The sequence below is a fragment of the Saimiri boliviensis genome, chromosome 8 (assembly GCF_048565385.1).
Source record: "Saimiri boliviensis isolate mSaiBol1 chromosome 8, mSaiBol1.pri, whole genome shotgun sequence".
NCBI classification, from domain to species: Eukaryota; Metazoa; Chordata; class Mammalia; order Primates; family Cebidae; genus Saimiri; species Saimiri boliviensis.
The window spans coordinates 59,481,153-59,496,823 of NC_133456.1; the positions used below are offsets into that span (position 1 = coordinate 59,481,153).

At 43.3% G+C, this 15,671-nt stretch overlaps 1 protein-coding gene across 6 annotated transcripts in view; it reads right to left on the reverse strand.

Moving 5' to 3' along the window:
- Positions 1–15,671, reverse strand: part of FRMD4B (FERM domain containing 4B) — a 362,743-nt gene that overhangs the window by 147,690 nt on the left and 199,382 nt on the right. The window contains exon 1 of one of the 6 annotated variants that reach the window (XM_074404538.1): positions 2,431–8,068. The exons of the other annotated variants lie outside the window; for them this stretch is intronic. The gene's annotated coding sequence lies outside the window, so the exon portion shown is untranslated. Of the gene's footprint in view, positions 1–2,430; positions 8,069–15,671 lie in introns of those variants that run through there. 6 annotated transcript variants of the gene reach the window in all.

Genomic DNA, 15,671 nt, shown 5'->3' on the forward strand with positions numbered 1-15,671 from the left:
ACATAACTAAAAACCAGATGATGACAGCTTCTTTTGACAAATGGTAAGACCTGGAAATTCTGGGCTCAGTTTCCTCCATGGCAACATTTGGCCAGGGCAGGGCAGAGTATTTCCCTATGTAAATGAGGTTTGTGGTCTCTGGTTCACCCAAATGTATGTATGACCTGCCAGACTCTTGGAAGTGAGTCTTGACATCTGAGTGACCAAACCCTGATTTAAGTGGTGCCAAAGAAGAGACACAACCAACACAAACAGAAACTCTGCTGTGCACCAGGCAAAGTACTTGACATTTAACACCCATTAATGTATAGAATTTTAACCTCTATGCTAACTTATCAAGGAGGTCATCCCCGTTTTAATCACCAGGAAATTAAGGCCTGAGAAGTGATGTAAGTTGCAAAGGAGTTCTAATGCAGTTATACTCTGGATCAAAATTGTAGTTTCTCTTTTACTAGCTGTGTTACCTTAGAGAAGTTACTTGAACTTTCTGAAGCTTATAAGAAATATCCTGACAGCATTCAATCTGAAACTCTGAGAATGAAATCAGCCACTTCTGAGGCCCACAATTATTGTAGTCCCATTTGTTTGAAAACTGACAGCTACACTTTTATGTAACCTATATGTTCTCCCCCACCTCCTTTTTTTTTTTTTTTTTTTTGAGACCAAGTCTCACTCTGTTGTCCAGGCTGGAGTGAAGTAGCATAATCTCTGCTCACTGCAACCTCTGCCTCACAGGTTCAAGCTATTCTTCTGCCTCAGTCTCTCGAGTCACTGGGAGTACAGGTGTGTGCCACCGCGCCTGGCTAATTTTTGTATTATTAGTAGAGACAAGGTTTCACCATATTGGCCAGGCTGGTCTCGAACTCCTGACCTCATGATCCACCCACCTTGGCCTCCCAAAGTGCCGGGATTACAGGCATGAGACATCACACCAGGCCTGTATTTTACTATTTTTTAAAAATGCATTTTTAATGGGAGGAATATTACTGACCCATTTTAAAGAGGATAAATAATAGGTAAAGTTAAAAAGCCTCTTAACAAGCACATGGCAGAAGAATTCTCCAGAGCTTCTGCGGGGGAAATAAAGAAAGAGAAGGAACCACTGGTTTCTGAGAGTCTTCTGTGTGCCTGGCACCTAGCGAGGCACTTTGATTATGCCTAATAGTACCACTCCTAGGCACTTCGTATATTCTAGGTATTGCACTAAGCACTTTACATAATCAACTCTCATGATGCTTGCATGAGGTGGGTACTCTTAGCACTCCAACTGATGCTAGAGAGATAATAAATAACAAGACTCATAAATGGCAGAACCAGACCCAAATCCAAAGCCCAAAGTGTTCAACCACTTAGCAATACAGATGGTACTACACACACTGTAAAGCGACAAATGGTGAGAAAGCTTCCCATGCAGTCCATTTTCAATGGACCAGATGAGTGGGTAGAAAAATGAAAACAAAGACTCATGAAGCAGGCATGAAAACTCATTTCACTTCCAGAAAAAAATAATTTGAACAGAAGTAGTTAGAACTGCAGACTTTATAAATAGCATCTTAGAAGGTATCTATGAACCACTGCTTACTTGAAACATGGAGAAACTAAGAAACTGATGTGCCCAAAGCCACACAGCTAGTTAATGCCAGACCTGGGCTTGAAACTCAGAACTCTGACTCCCAAGCCAGAGCGTAAGTGAAGTGCATGAAGTTACTCATATAATAAATACCATCTTATTCAGATGAACTTTTCCCCCAACAGGTCAATTTAAAAATTTGTTAGATTATAACAACAGACAGAAAAAAATAAAACCCTAACCAGGCATTTTAAATTTATCTTAAAACCTGACCTGGGCCAGGTGTGTTGGCTCACGCTTATAAGCTCAGCATTTCAGGAGGCTGAGGCTGGAACATCCTTTGAGCCCAGGAGTTTGAGGCCCACCTGGGCAACATAGTGAGATCCCATCTCTACAAAAAATTAAAAAATTAGCTGGGCATTGTGGTGTGTGCCTGTAGTCCCAGCTACTTGGGAGGCTGAGGCAGGAGGATCGCTGGAGCCCCGCAGCAGTTCAAGACCAGCCTGGGCAATACAGCAAGACCCTGTCTCTAAAAACAAAAACAACAAAAACAAAAACAAAACAGGAGTTATATTTGAAGGGAGCTGTATGTGGAGCACAATGATTATATTTACAAATACAGGATCATTTCTGAATCCCCAGAGACTATCAGAATAGTTTCCGAATTGGCCCCTACCTAGTGGCAGCTAATAGCAGCAATGCTTCCCATGAAATAAAAAACATATTTTTGAAAAAAGATCTCTTTGGAAAACTTCTCTTCACATCCACCCTGAGTTGATCCGCTTCCCACCACCTTCTCCCCTCACTGAACCCCAGGAATCTGAAAGCAAAAATTACAGGTGTTGGATTAAAACTCCCACCTCAGTCTGCAGCTGGCCTGTGTTTGCTCCCCAGCTGATAAGAGTCAGTCCTCAGAGTGCAAGTGCTGATTCCTGGTGAAAAGACTTCATCCATCTGGTCAGTGGTTAAATGAGGAAGATCAGAAGGGAAGTGAGAATTGGCTACAGCCCAGATGTCTGGTTTTAAGGAGGGCCCCGATGCGGCAGCCCATACTGGGGTTCAAGTCTATATGAGAACACACTCCCCCACCCTGGCCCCCGATCCCACTTTCTGGTTTAGGAGATGAGAGAGGAGAGCGGGTTGGTAAGAAACCAAAAGGCAATTCAAGACAGAGCAGTATGGAATCATTCATAATAACCGGGGTCAGCTTAAAAGGCAACAGGAAGTAAATACAAAAAAAGACCAAAATCCCAGCCTACTTTGGCTTTGCTTTAGTTGTTCTTCAGAACAGAAACACATGAAATCAGTAAGAAAGCAGCAAGCTTTTAACATTGTTTTCTTCTCTTTCTCTCTCTCATTCCTTTTGACCTTTTTGAAAGCTGAGTGAGAAAGGGCCTGCTTCATAAAAATGCCTCCTCAGGGTTTTCTGTGCTGTCACCATCTAGAGTGAAATCTGCCATCTGGAAGGGTGAAAACCCAGCTAACTAACCAGGTTCTGCACTTCCGGTTGAGCCCTACAATGGTTCAGAACTGTCCAAGAACTCGATTGCTTCATTCGCCACTGTCTCTGCAGGATCTAGAATGGTGCCTGGTATATGGTGAGACTATGGTATATAAATACCTGCTGAGTTAAGAAAGTCTTAACTTTTCAGAACCCAGACACAGCTAACACTGACATAAATACGTTCATAAATGATTTTTTTTTTTCCACACAGGGTCTCACTCTGTCACCCAGGCTGCAGTACGGTGGCATGACCATGACTCACTGCAGCCTCGATCTCCCCAATTCAAGTGATCTTCCCACTTCGGCCTCCCGAATAGCTGGGACTATAGGCAAGTACCACCACACCTGGCTAATTTTTTGTACAGACGGGGATCTCACTATGTTGCCTAGGCTGGTCTTCAACCCCTGGGCTCAAGCAGTTCTCCTGCCTTGGCTTCCCAAACTGCTGGGATTGCAGGCGTGACCTATTGCACCTGGCTCACAAATGATTTAAACGGACAGCACAATCCAAAGCGAGGATGTTCAGGCAACTCCCAAGTCTTGGCCCAGAAAAACTCACACATAAAAAAACAACCTTTCCACCCAAAGAACAAGGTACATTATTAAACTCCTCATCAGATGAGATATTCTGGAGGAACTGGAGAGTGGGAGAAGGATGTATCTAGGACGTTCTTACTTTGGGATCTATTGAGTGGATGGAGTTTTATATTTCACCCCAATGATGTCAACCCTAGCTGAACAGGGCCCCTTTATATCATCTCTGGGTGTTGACTGAATATGAGCTATTGACACTCCCATTCAGAGAATGGCCTAGACTGACACAGATGTCTCCAAACAGAGTCAGCTGTGATTTTCCTTCAAGTTCTTTTAAGACAGTGCCTACCCTCCCAATGTGCAATCATTGGAGACTTCTTTCTTAAGTGTCAATAAACGATTCTCCTAGCTTCTGCCAAACACTTACTACATGCCACACAAGTATGGATTGCTTCACATGTGCAGTCACTTCTTTCACGATGTTAACAACCCTACCAGGGAGAGTCATTGTTTAGATTCCCCCCTCCTTTCTTTTTTTTTGACACAGGGTCTTGCTCTGTCACCCAGGCTAGAGTACAGTGGCACAAACATGACTCACTGCAGCCTCTACTTCCTGGGCTTAATCGGTCCTCCCACTTCAGCCTCCTGAGTATCTGGGACTACAGGCACGTGCCATCATGCCTGGCTAATTTTTTTCTATTTTTTGTAGAGATGGGATCTTGCTATGTTGCCCAGGCTAGTCTTGAACTCCTGGACTCAAGCAAGTTTCTCATGTTGGCCTCTCAAAGTGCTGGGGTTACGGGCATGAGCCACTCTGTTTAGATTTCATAGATGACCAAACTGAAGTGTAGAGAGGTTAAGTGGTGCCTGGTCACACAGTGATAAAGTTGGGTAGAATCTCAGGATCCATCAGTCATACCAAAGTAGGGCTCTTGTACATGTCTTGCAGGTTCACTGGAAGTGGAGAAGGAGAAAGACAATGGGAGAGGAAGAAAAGCAGGCAGTGTGAAAGAAGCAAATGAAGAAAGAAAAGTGAATGAGTGAAGAGGGGAGGAATGATAAAGAAGAGGAGACTTCAGTTTGCCAAAGCTGAAATTGAGTAATTAAGTAATTTGCCTTAAGAGAAATGCTAAAAAAAATAATAATAATAACAGCTGCCGACTGTATGCCTGATAACTATCCCAAATACTTTCATTTATATACAAGGCCTTTTATGGCTGGGCATGGTGGCTCATACCTATAATCCCAGCACTTTGGGAGGCTGAGGTGGGCAAATCACCTGAGGTCAGGAATTTGAGACCAGCCCGGCCAACATGGCGAAATCTCTTCTCTATGTCTTTTAAATAAATTTTCATAATAGCACTGTAAGGTGGATCCCATTACCAGCTTCATTTTATGAATGAGAAAATTGAGGCTCAGAAAGGTACATGGCTGACCCACCCTACAAGATCATAGGGCCAGGAAGAAGCAGAGTAGGATGTAAACCCAGGTGTTCTGACTCCAGAATCTATGCTCTCAAGTGCTACATTACTTCTGTACAAAGTATTTCCTATCTCATACATCATACATATTAAATCACATGTAGCTTAAGCACTGAACATATCATCTTGATTACAAAGCCTGACACACTGCTCTGAAGAGCTTGATCTAGACTTACCAAACCAGAGTTGGCTGGTTCAGGTCATTTCTTGAAGCAAGGCCAGAAGAGGAGCAAGGTTTCACAATCACCATCCCTTGGCTACTTCTGGCTCCACAGTGATGAAATATGCGCAGCTGCTAGAAACGGTGTCTATGTTTGCTATCGATCTTCCCTGGGCAGTCAGGATGGAATTAATCTCCACCTGCTGGCCTGCTTCCATGGCTCTGTTAGGCTTATGTGAACACTCAGAATACAGGATGGTATTTGTCAGTTATGTGGCCTCCTGGACCTGACTCCACATTACTCTGGGATTAAGATGTAGCCTCGCACACAGGTAATTAATTCAGTGTGGAAAAGCTCTGGATTATGTGTTCATGCATTCACTCAACCAATACGTGCTGAGCACTCACTAGGTGCAAAGCGCTGTTCTTGGTACTATTATACACCAGCTGATAAGGCTGAAAGAGCACTATCTCTGGAGCTTGCCCTACAGTTCTCAACCTCAGCACTGCTGGTATTTGCAGCCAGGTAACTTATTATCGTGGAGCATAGTCCTGGGCATGATAGGGTGCTAAGCAGCATCCCTGACCTCTACACTGGATGTCAGTAGATCCTCCCCCGTATGTCTCCACACCTTGCCAAATGTCCCCTGGGACACAAAGTCATCTCTTTTGAGAACTGCTTTAGAGGTGAGAAGAAGTAAAGAAACTCTTAACAATTAAACAAATAAGGTATTTTCAGATAATAAACACTCTGAAGTAGATATACTAGCAATGGAATTGAGTTCTAACTCACTTCTCTTTACCCAGGAAGCACAAGAAATGAGGAAATGGATGGAGAAGGCCAGGTGTAGTGGTTCCGTCTTGTAATCCTAATGCTTTGGAAGGCTGAGGTGGGAGGATTGCTTCAGCGTAGGAGTTTGAGATCAGCCTGGGTAACAGAGCGAGACTCTGTCTCTACAAAAATTAGCCAGGCATATACCTGTAGTTCTGTCTACTCGAGAGGCTGAGGCAGGAGGATCACTTGAGCCCTGGTATTTCAAGTTGCAGTAAGCCATGACTGTGCCACTGCACTCCAGCCTGGGCAACAGTGAGGCACTGTCTCAAAGAAAAAAAAGAAAGAAAGAAAAAGAAAAGAGAAAAATAGATGGTGAGAACTTATATTGGACCACTGCTCTTGGTCAAGTGGCTCCAAGTAGAGATTGGAGGGCTGATGGTGTTTTCTGAACATTTAACTGCATGCTCCTTTCTTCCTGGCAGAGACTGGGAGAAAGTAAACAAGAAAGGCTGGTGAGTCAGTGGACAGCCATTGCTGCAGCTCTGGTGCCAACCTGGCAGGCAATTCCAGCCAGCTTTGGGCAGACATTCCCTGGAGAGGGCATTCTCATAAATGACAATCCCTTATCGGAGTCTAGCCTGATCTTATAAGTCTGGTAAAAAGAAAAGGCAGGTTTTAAAGGAAGAAAGAAAAAGAAACAAACAAAGCAACTTATAAAGCCTGGAGCTGAAGGCCATCAGCAGACACCAGCTTGGTGTCAATGAGACGTGTACAGGATTTAGAGTCGGGAGGATTGAGTTTGTGTCCCAGCCATGCCATTCATCTAAGAGGACATCATGGTATCTCTCTAAATCTCAGTTTCTGCCCCTATGAAATGGGAAGGATAAAAATAAGTCTCATTTAGCTTTGCCTCTTATATTAAGGGAGGTTGAACTTATTATAAACTATACGTTAGGAGCACAGATGATAATCGTATCATCAGTAATACACTATTTATTGAGTATAGGTTAGGTGTTAGGGTCTATGCTAAGTGCTTGACATGTATTACCAGTTTACTCTTACCCTAGTGTGGTGAGTATTACTATTAGCGAAAATAATGTCTAAGTTATTGAATACTATCCAGTACTCCAGAAGTGGTTATCTGAAGTTGCTTAAGTGCTTATTTTCCCCAGGAAAAAAGTTTTCCTAGATTATTATTATTTGAGATAAGGTCTCTCTATATCACCCAAGCTGGAGTACAGTGGTATGACCATAGCTCACTGTAGCTTCAGTCCCCTGGGCTTAAGCAATCCTCCCACCTCAGCCTCCCAAGGAGATGGAACTACAGGTATACACCATCACACCTGGCTAATTACCTTTTTTTCTTTTTTTTTTTTTTTTTGTAGAGACAGGGTCTCACTGTGTTGCCTAGGCTAGTCTTGAACTCTTGGACTCAAGTGATTCTCCTGCCTCAGCCTCCCAAAGTGCTGGGATTATAGGCATGAGCCATCATGCCCAGCCTCTTCTGCATTATTAAGACACCAAGCTGTCATATTTAAGTTAAAAATCAACCCACCAGTTAAACCCGGGAGAGACCCAAAAACCTAATAGCTGGGGATTCATTCAATCTGATTTTCCCAGTGATAATCAACAGACTAACTTATAACCACAATTTTTAGCTGCCCATATATCCAAAGCTGGTGAAAGAAAGTGGTAAACTCGCCGGGCGCGGTGGCTCAAGCCTGTAATCCCAGCACTTTGGGAGGCCAAGGCGGGTGGATCACGAGGTCGAAAGATCGAGACCATCCTGGTCAACATGGTGAAACCCCGTCTCTACTAAAAATACAAAAAAACTAGCTGGGCGTGGTGGCGCATGCCTGTAATCCCAGCTACTTAGGAGGCTGAGACAGGAGAGTTGCCTGAGCCCAGGAGGCGGAGGTTGCGGTGAGCCGAGATCGCGCCATTGCACTCCAGCCTGGGTAACAAGAGCGAAACTCTGTCCCAAAAAAAAAAAAAAAAAAAAAAAAAAAAAAAAAAAAAAAAAAAAAAAAAAAAAAAAGAAAGTGGTAAACTCTAACACTTAACTGATTGTGACCAGATCATGTCTTTGGTCAGGATATCTTTGTTCTCATCTACATGAAATGCAAGTTAATATGTGTTGATGGCTTTGTCTATGTCATGCACGTTTACATACATTTTCTCCATTGAGCTCTCAAACCTACCCTGTGAAGCAGATAGTTTCCACAATCTGAGATTCCACGAGGTTGAGAATAACTTGCCTGAGGTCCCACAGTTCATATGGGGCTGGGCTAGCTCAAAAAGATGTTCAGGCCGGGCGCGGTGGCTCAAGTCTGTAATCCCAGCACTTTGGGAGGCCGAGGTAGGTGGATTACGAGGTCAAGAGATCGAGACCATCCTGGTCAACATGGTGAAACCCCATCTCTACTAAAAATACAAAAAATTAGCTGGGCATGGTGGCACGTGCCTGTAATCCCAGCTACTCAGGAGGCTGAGGCAGAAGAATTGCCTGAACCCAGGAGGCGGAGGTTGCGGTGAGCCGAGATCGCGCCATTGCACTCCAGCCTGGGTAACAAGAGTGAAACTCTGTCTCAAAAAAAAAAAAAAAAAAAAAAAAAAAAAAAAAGATGCTCAACAAACAACCTAAGAGGGAAAAATCAGGGCACATATCTACATGGAAGAAACTGCAGTGAAAAGCAAGATTCTCTTTATATTCTGACTGTGCTTCTCCAATTAGAAACTCATATTAAGCACCAAGAAGAGACTAACATTTATTTTCAGAAAAACATGCAGGATATTTCTGCTGTTCCTCTCCAGAAAGAAACAGCCTCTTTGCTTAAAACCAACTTGTTAGGCTGTATTTTTAGACGTCATGGTACAGTATCAATGAGTCAAAAAAAAAAAAATGGGAGGGCACAGATACTGTAAACAGGAAAAGTCACAAAAATGGAACGAAGAAAAGCTGAGAGCAGTCTGCGGGCTGGGGGTGGGGGGATTTTCATTTTCATCTGCAGTTCAGGTTAACCAGAAATGAAAGTTCTCCCATCGTCTTGCAGAAAATGGAAATTTTGGCTTCAGTGATTATGCAAGTAGCAGACACCCTGTGGTTTGGAAACTTTTTGCTTTGCCAACTGTCAGTTTTCTCTTTTCCCGTGAAAAACAACCTGTAGGAAGGAGTGAAAAAGTACTGCGTCTTTCAAAAACTTAAAAGTCTCAAGTGTAACGTGTGTGAAGAGATACTGAAAATGAACTGCAGTACTTGTAATTTAGATATTCTAGATACTGTCTATTCACAGTATAATACATTTAGAAATCTTGGGCTCAGTAGAAACCACCCATAAAGCAAACAAATCACATACATCCTCTGGGAACTTAAGAATTAGCAAAAATTAATTGAAAATCAGAATCAACTTTACACTAATTTTGGAGTACATGCTTACTGTCAGGGTTTTCATGTTTCCATTTTTCATCAGCCCTGTTAGAATGTCTCTGATTTATGCTTTTCCAAGTTTCTTTATTCTTTGTGACCCATGTATAGGTAGAGGCTGAAATAAGTCCTCCTTAGGGGGTTTATAATTAAAACAAATGGATTGTATTAGGTCTAGAGTTGTAGTCTGTCTCTGATTTGTTGGTAGAAACATCATATTTGGGTAAGGGTTTTAGAAAGGAATCACCAAACTGTAAAAACAGAAAAGTCAAACTCATTTGGGACATACAGAAAAATTCTTAATCTTAACATCCAGGACTTGTTTTACTGTCACAGAAGAAATATTTCCGCTCAACTTAGAGGCTTCTAATACTTAGTCAAGAAACTTCCTTGCCACCTAATGCAGGCTATGTTTTCAAAGGGGATTCAGACTCTTTTTGAAGCCAATGTGGGATTCAAAGATTAAAACAAAACAAAATTGGAAGCCACAGGTCAGGATAACACAGAAATATGAAAAAAGAGTCAAAAATAGATTCCTTGGCAAGCACCAGGCAACACGAGTGAGAGGAAAGAATCCTTTGAGAGGGAATGGTGGTGGAGAGCTGGCTCTTGGCCCCTCATGAAAGCCCACTGTCCCATTTCAAGCTGGTTGTAAGGTACAACCAGTTTTAAAGTACATAAACTTACAATGAAATAAATTGCATTAAAAGCAAAGGTAATACAACTCTTCACTTTCCAATTGTTTTGCTATATTAACTATGATCTTTGCACTTGTGGTTACGGAATCTGCATAAAAGTTAACACAATTTAATGCTATGCTACTGCTCTTCTTTTCCCAAATCAGTGAGTCAGTCAAGGCGAGAGTATTTACACCACAGAAAATGGCAAGTGCTACAAATCAGTGCCCTTCTTTTCCAGAGCTGGTTGTGTCAGAGGTGATCACACCAGAGTGACTCCATCTTGCATGGGACCTGGGTAAAATAAGGCTGAGACTTACTAGGGCACATTCCCAGGAGGTTAGGCATTCTTAGTCACAGGATGAGCTAGGAGGTCAGCAGGGCTGGTATCACAAGATACAGGTATAAAGACTCAGGTGATAAAATGGGATGCAGCAAAGCAGCCAGCCAAAACCCACCTAAACCAAGATGGTGATGAAAATGACCTCTGGTGGTCCTCACTACTTATACGTTAATTACAATGTATTAGCATGCTTTAAGATACTGTCACCAGTGCCATGACAGTTTACAAACGCCATGGCTACGTCCAGAAGTTACCCTATATAGCCTAAAAAGGGGAAGAACCCTCAGTTCTGGGAACTGCCTGCCCCTTTCCTAGAAAATTCATGAATAATCCACCCCTTGTTTAGCATAGGATCAAGAAATAATCATAAATAGCCATCTATCAGCCCTCGGTACTGCTCTGCCTATGGAGTTGCCATTCTTTTGTTTCTTTACTTTTCTAATAAACTTGTGTTCACTTTCTATGAACTCATTCTAAGTTCTTTCTTCCTAGAGATCTCAGAAGCCTTTCTTGGGCTGTAGATCAGGACCACTTTATGATAATAGCTGAGAAACACCAGCATACCAGTGGAGAAACTGATAGTCCGAACACTCAGGATGTGGAGGCCATAAAGAGACCACATGATAAACATGAGTGAAGAGAGGCTTCAGGTTTAGAGAGACTTGTGTTCGAAGCCCAGCTTACTTAACTTTAGTAGAAGTTACTATTTTAAATCTCTAAAATAGATTTACTAATACCTACCAGGGTTGTGCACAGAACAGGGTGAACAGAGGCCAACATCAAGGTGACTGTTATAATTTATTTTTATTTTTATTTTTTGAGACAGACTGTCACTCTGTTACCCAGACTGGAGTGCAGTGGCGCAATCTCATCTCGCTGCAACCTCTGCCTTCCAGGTTCAAGCAATTCTCATACCTCAGCCTCCCAAGTAGCTGAGACTACAGGCGTGCACCACCATGCCCAGCTAATTTTTGTATTTTTAGTAGAGACGGGGTTTCCCCATATTGGCCAGGCTGGTCTCAAACTCCTGACCACAGGTGATCTGACTACCTCAGCCTCCCAAAGTGCTGGGATTTGTTATAATTATTATTAGGTACTGGGCTTAATACCTGGCTAATGAAACAATCTGTACCACAAACCCCTGTGACACGAGTTTCCCTACGTAACAAATCTTCACACATGTACCCCCCACCCCGGAAATTAAAAGTTAAAAAAAATTTATTATTGTACTTCAAGAAATCTGCAGCATGGAGCTGACTGATGAAAGTCTCCTGAGCTTGGATGGCAACTCTCATATCAGATCCTCTGTGTCATCTGCCTTTCCAGCTCTTTTGCCACTGGAACATAAGCTCCACAAATGCAGAGATTTGTTTCATTTCCTGATGTTTTCCTAGCCCTTAGACAGTGCCTAGCTCATCATGGGGCTCAATAAATATTTGTGGAATAAACAAATGAGTCAATTTTCCTTCATTTCCATCTGCTCTACTTCTGAGTTTTCTACCCATTTGTACTTTGTAGGTCCCAATGGCAGCTGAGTGACTCCTTTGTCTGATTTTAAAAAATCATTGTATAAATTCAAGGTTTACAACATTATGTTTTCTTTTGCCCCCCCCCCCTCCTTTTTGAGATGGAGTCTTGCTCTGCTACCGAGACTGGAGTGCAATGGTGTGATCTTGGCTCACTGCAACTTCCACCTCCCGAGTTCGAGCGATTCTCCTGCCTCAGCCTCCTGAGTAGCTGGGATTACAGGGTGCACACCACCACACTTGGCTAATTTTTGTATTTTTAGTAGAGATGGGGTTTCACCATGTTGGTGGGACTGGTCTCGAACTCCTGACCTTGTGATCCATTTGCTTTGGCCTCCCAAAGTCCTGGGATTACAGGCATGAGCCACCGTGCCTGGCCGCCTCTTTTATATATATGTATATGTACACACACACACACACACACACACACACACACACACGGGGTGGGGGAGGGAGGGAGGGAGGGAGAGAGAGAGAGAGAGTGAGTATCTCACTGTGTTGTCCAGGCTGGCTTTGAATTCCTGGGCTCAAGCGATTCTCCTCCCTCAGCCTCCCAAAGTACAGGGATTATGGGATTACAGGTGTGAGTCACCATACCCGGCCTCTTTTGCCCCTTAATTGCTAGATGCTTCCCAGTAGTATTGCTGCTATCTTTCTGGAATCTTTTCCCTGCTGAAGGAGGCTGCCATGACCTTAAAGCACCGGTGGAAGACGTTTCTAGCTTTTTCATTCACAAGCAGATTTGAGCACATGTCATTATGCTCTGTCGGCAAGTTTCTCCCACTTCTGTTTCTGCTCTATTCTAATCTCAGTTCCCTTCTGCCTCCATCAGAAGGGACGTGTCTTGTGAGAGGAAATCTCACCCGACACTTGAGGCTGCATCCAGGGAACCAAATATTTTCCCCCGTGTCCCTGTCTCAAAGCTGTTTCTTAGACTTGCTCTTGAACAGTATTTCTGAAGGGTGGGGAAGGTGGAGTGGGGTCATTAAAAAGTGTTGGTGCTTCTGGTAAGAGTGGCCTTGACAGGGGATTATGCAAACTCATTGAAGGGTCATGAAATTCCAGAATTTGAAATTTCAATCGCTCTTGCTTTTAGGCAAGGGATAATACTGTTCAGCCCCTCAGTGCAGGGCAGTGGTTGGGAGCAGTCCCCAGGGAGTCACACAGGTATGATACTGATCCTGGCCTGCCCTCTAACTAGACTTTAGGCAAGCCATGTCTCCTCTCTGAGTAGCTGCTGTAAAATGGAGACAATTTTGCCTAGTGTACCATTAGTATTCCATATTATTACTTTTTTTTTTATTTTGAGACAAAGTCTCACTCTCACCCAGGCTGGAGTGCAGTGGCACAATCTTGGCTCACTGCAAACTCTGCCTCCCAGGTTCAGGCAATTCTCCTGCCTCAGCCTCCTGAGTAGCTGGGATTACAGGTGTGTTCCACCAATTTTTGTATTTTTAGTAGAGATGAGGTTTCACCATGTTGGTCAGGTTGGTCTCGAACTCCTGACCTTGTGATCCACCTGTTTTAGCCTTCCAAAGTGCTGGGATTACAGGCATGAGCCACTGCACCCGGCCATATTACTTTTTAAAGTATGGTATATTATTTAAGAAGTGTGAGGGTCAAGAGCACAGACTTGGACTTAAACCCCAGCTCTGCTCTATACTACCTGTGTGGCTTTATACAGGTTACCTCGCTTCTCTTGACCCTTGGTTTTCTTGTCTGAAAATGGAGATACTAACAGCACACTCACTTCCCAGGGCTGGGTGGTATGAGATAAGGTATATAAAATGCTTAGCAGAGTACATACTCCAGAAATGATACATTAATAATTATTGATAATGTCATCATACTTTTCACTAATAAAAACCAAGCAATTGACAGAGAGTCCTTCATGGTGAATGCTCTCAAATATCATGTTCAGGTGCTAGGCAGGTGGTGAGCAGGTTCCACTCTGTCCCTGGACCTTGCAGAAGAGAAGGGGGCAGGCAGGTCTGGCCACATACAAACCTGGTCTGAATGTCCCATCACCACCTCGCCTGTCTGGGGTGTCTTAAATTTTCAAAGTGCTTTCACCTCTAAATTTCCTCTTTTGAACTTTACAAGGGGTCTTGATGTGCCAAAAATGTCATACCCGCATTTTACAGATTAGATCACTGAGGCCCAAAGAAGTGCTACTCAGAGAGAGCACATGGCTTGCCTGAAGTCACTGGCTAGTTAGAGGGAGGCCAAGATCAGGTATCATACCTGTCTGACACCCCAGGGACTTCTTCCTCCCTTGTGGTCACAGAGGTAAATGAGACAAGACTCCTGATCGCAGTTTCTTTCTTTCTTTTCTTGATTTATTTTGAGACAGGGGTCTCACTCCATCACCCAGGCTGGAGGGCAGTGGTGTGATCATGGCTCACTGCAGCCTTGAACTCCTGGGCGCAAATTATCTTCCCACTTCAGCTTCCCAATTAGCTAGCTGAGTAGCACCACCACACCTGGCTAACTTCGGCCTTTTTTTTTTTTAGTGATGGAGTCTTAAAATGTTGCCCAGGCTGGTCTCAAACTCCTAGGCTCCAACAATCCTCCCACCTCGGCCTCCTAAAGTGCTGGGATTACAGGCATTATCCACTGTGCCTAGCCAGGAGCTCCTTTTTTCTATTGCTCTAAACCATCTCCTGGTCCTCAACAAGAACATTCACCAAAAAGCAGTTAAAAAATACCAAACTAAAATACAAGCCAGTTCCCGTATGCAATGCTTCATCTTGTGCCTTTTACAGTGGGAAGGCTTCCACCACATTAAACTAGAATTGTAAACTGAATGCAGCCCTTCCAACCTAGGGATGCTTTTGGGAATTTGCAGTGCTCCATCGTTATGGTCTTGGCTGACTCGATGGCTCACTCTGCCAGTCCCTGAAGCCTTTTATTAGACTGTAGTCAATGACAAAAATACATACTTTTAAAAAAGTTAGAGTATTCTGCAACAGTCCTGGAGATAAAAGCTCTGGTTTTTCTGGCTTGTGAATTATTCCCACTACTGTCAGAGTCCTAGAGGCTTGAATGCACTGGAGCAGGCGTCCCCAAACTTTTTACACAGGGGGCCAGTTCACTGTCCTTCAGACCGTTGGAGGGCTGCCACATACTGTGCTCCTCTCACTGACCACCAATGAAAGAGGTGCCCCTTCCTGAAGTGCGGCGGGGGGCCGGATAATCATGTGGCCCTCAGGGGCCGTAGTTTGGGGATGCCTGCACTGGATCAAGCAAGAGTTTCATCAAACAGAAATGATTTGCTTAAACAAGAAAAGGGAATCCCGTGGTGCAGACAGGAATGAAAGGTGGAGAAAAAAGATGTGAACCTAGAAAAGTGAAATGAGCCAGATCATCCCCAGATTTCCATGAATATTTTGGCTGAGGATTACAAATACTTGTAGAACTTTCAGTTTGTTCTATTACAATGTCTTTGTGTTACAGCCAATTTGAGTTCTGCTTAGTTGCTACAGAAATTCATAGGCACCTCTTCTGCACACAGGAGTAAGCTATTAATTAAAGCTGCATAGGGGGCAACTGGGACTGTTTATTACCTATAATTGGCAATTACTCTATTTTATCATTTCCTTCTTCTTATTACATAATAAAATACCCAATTTCCATCGAATTGTGAACATGGTCCATTTTGCTGCCTTCATTCATTG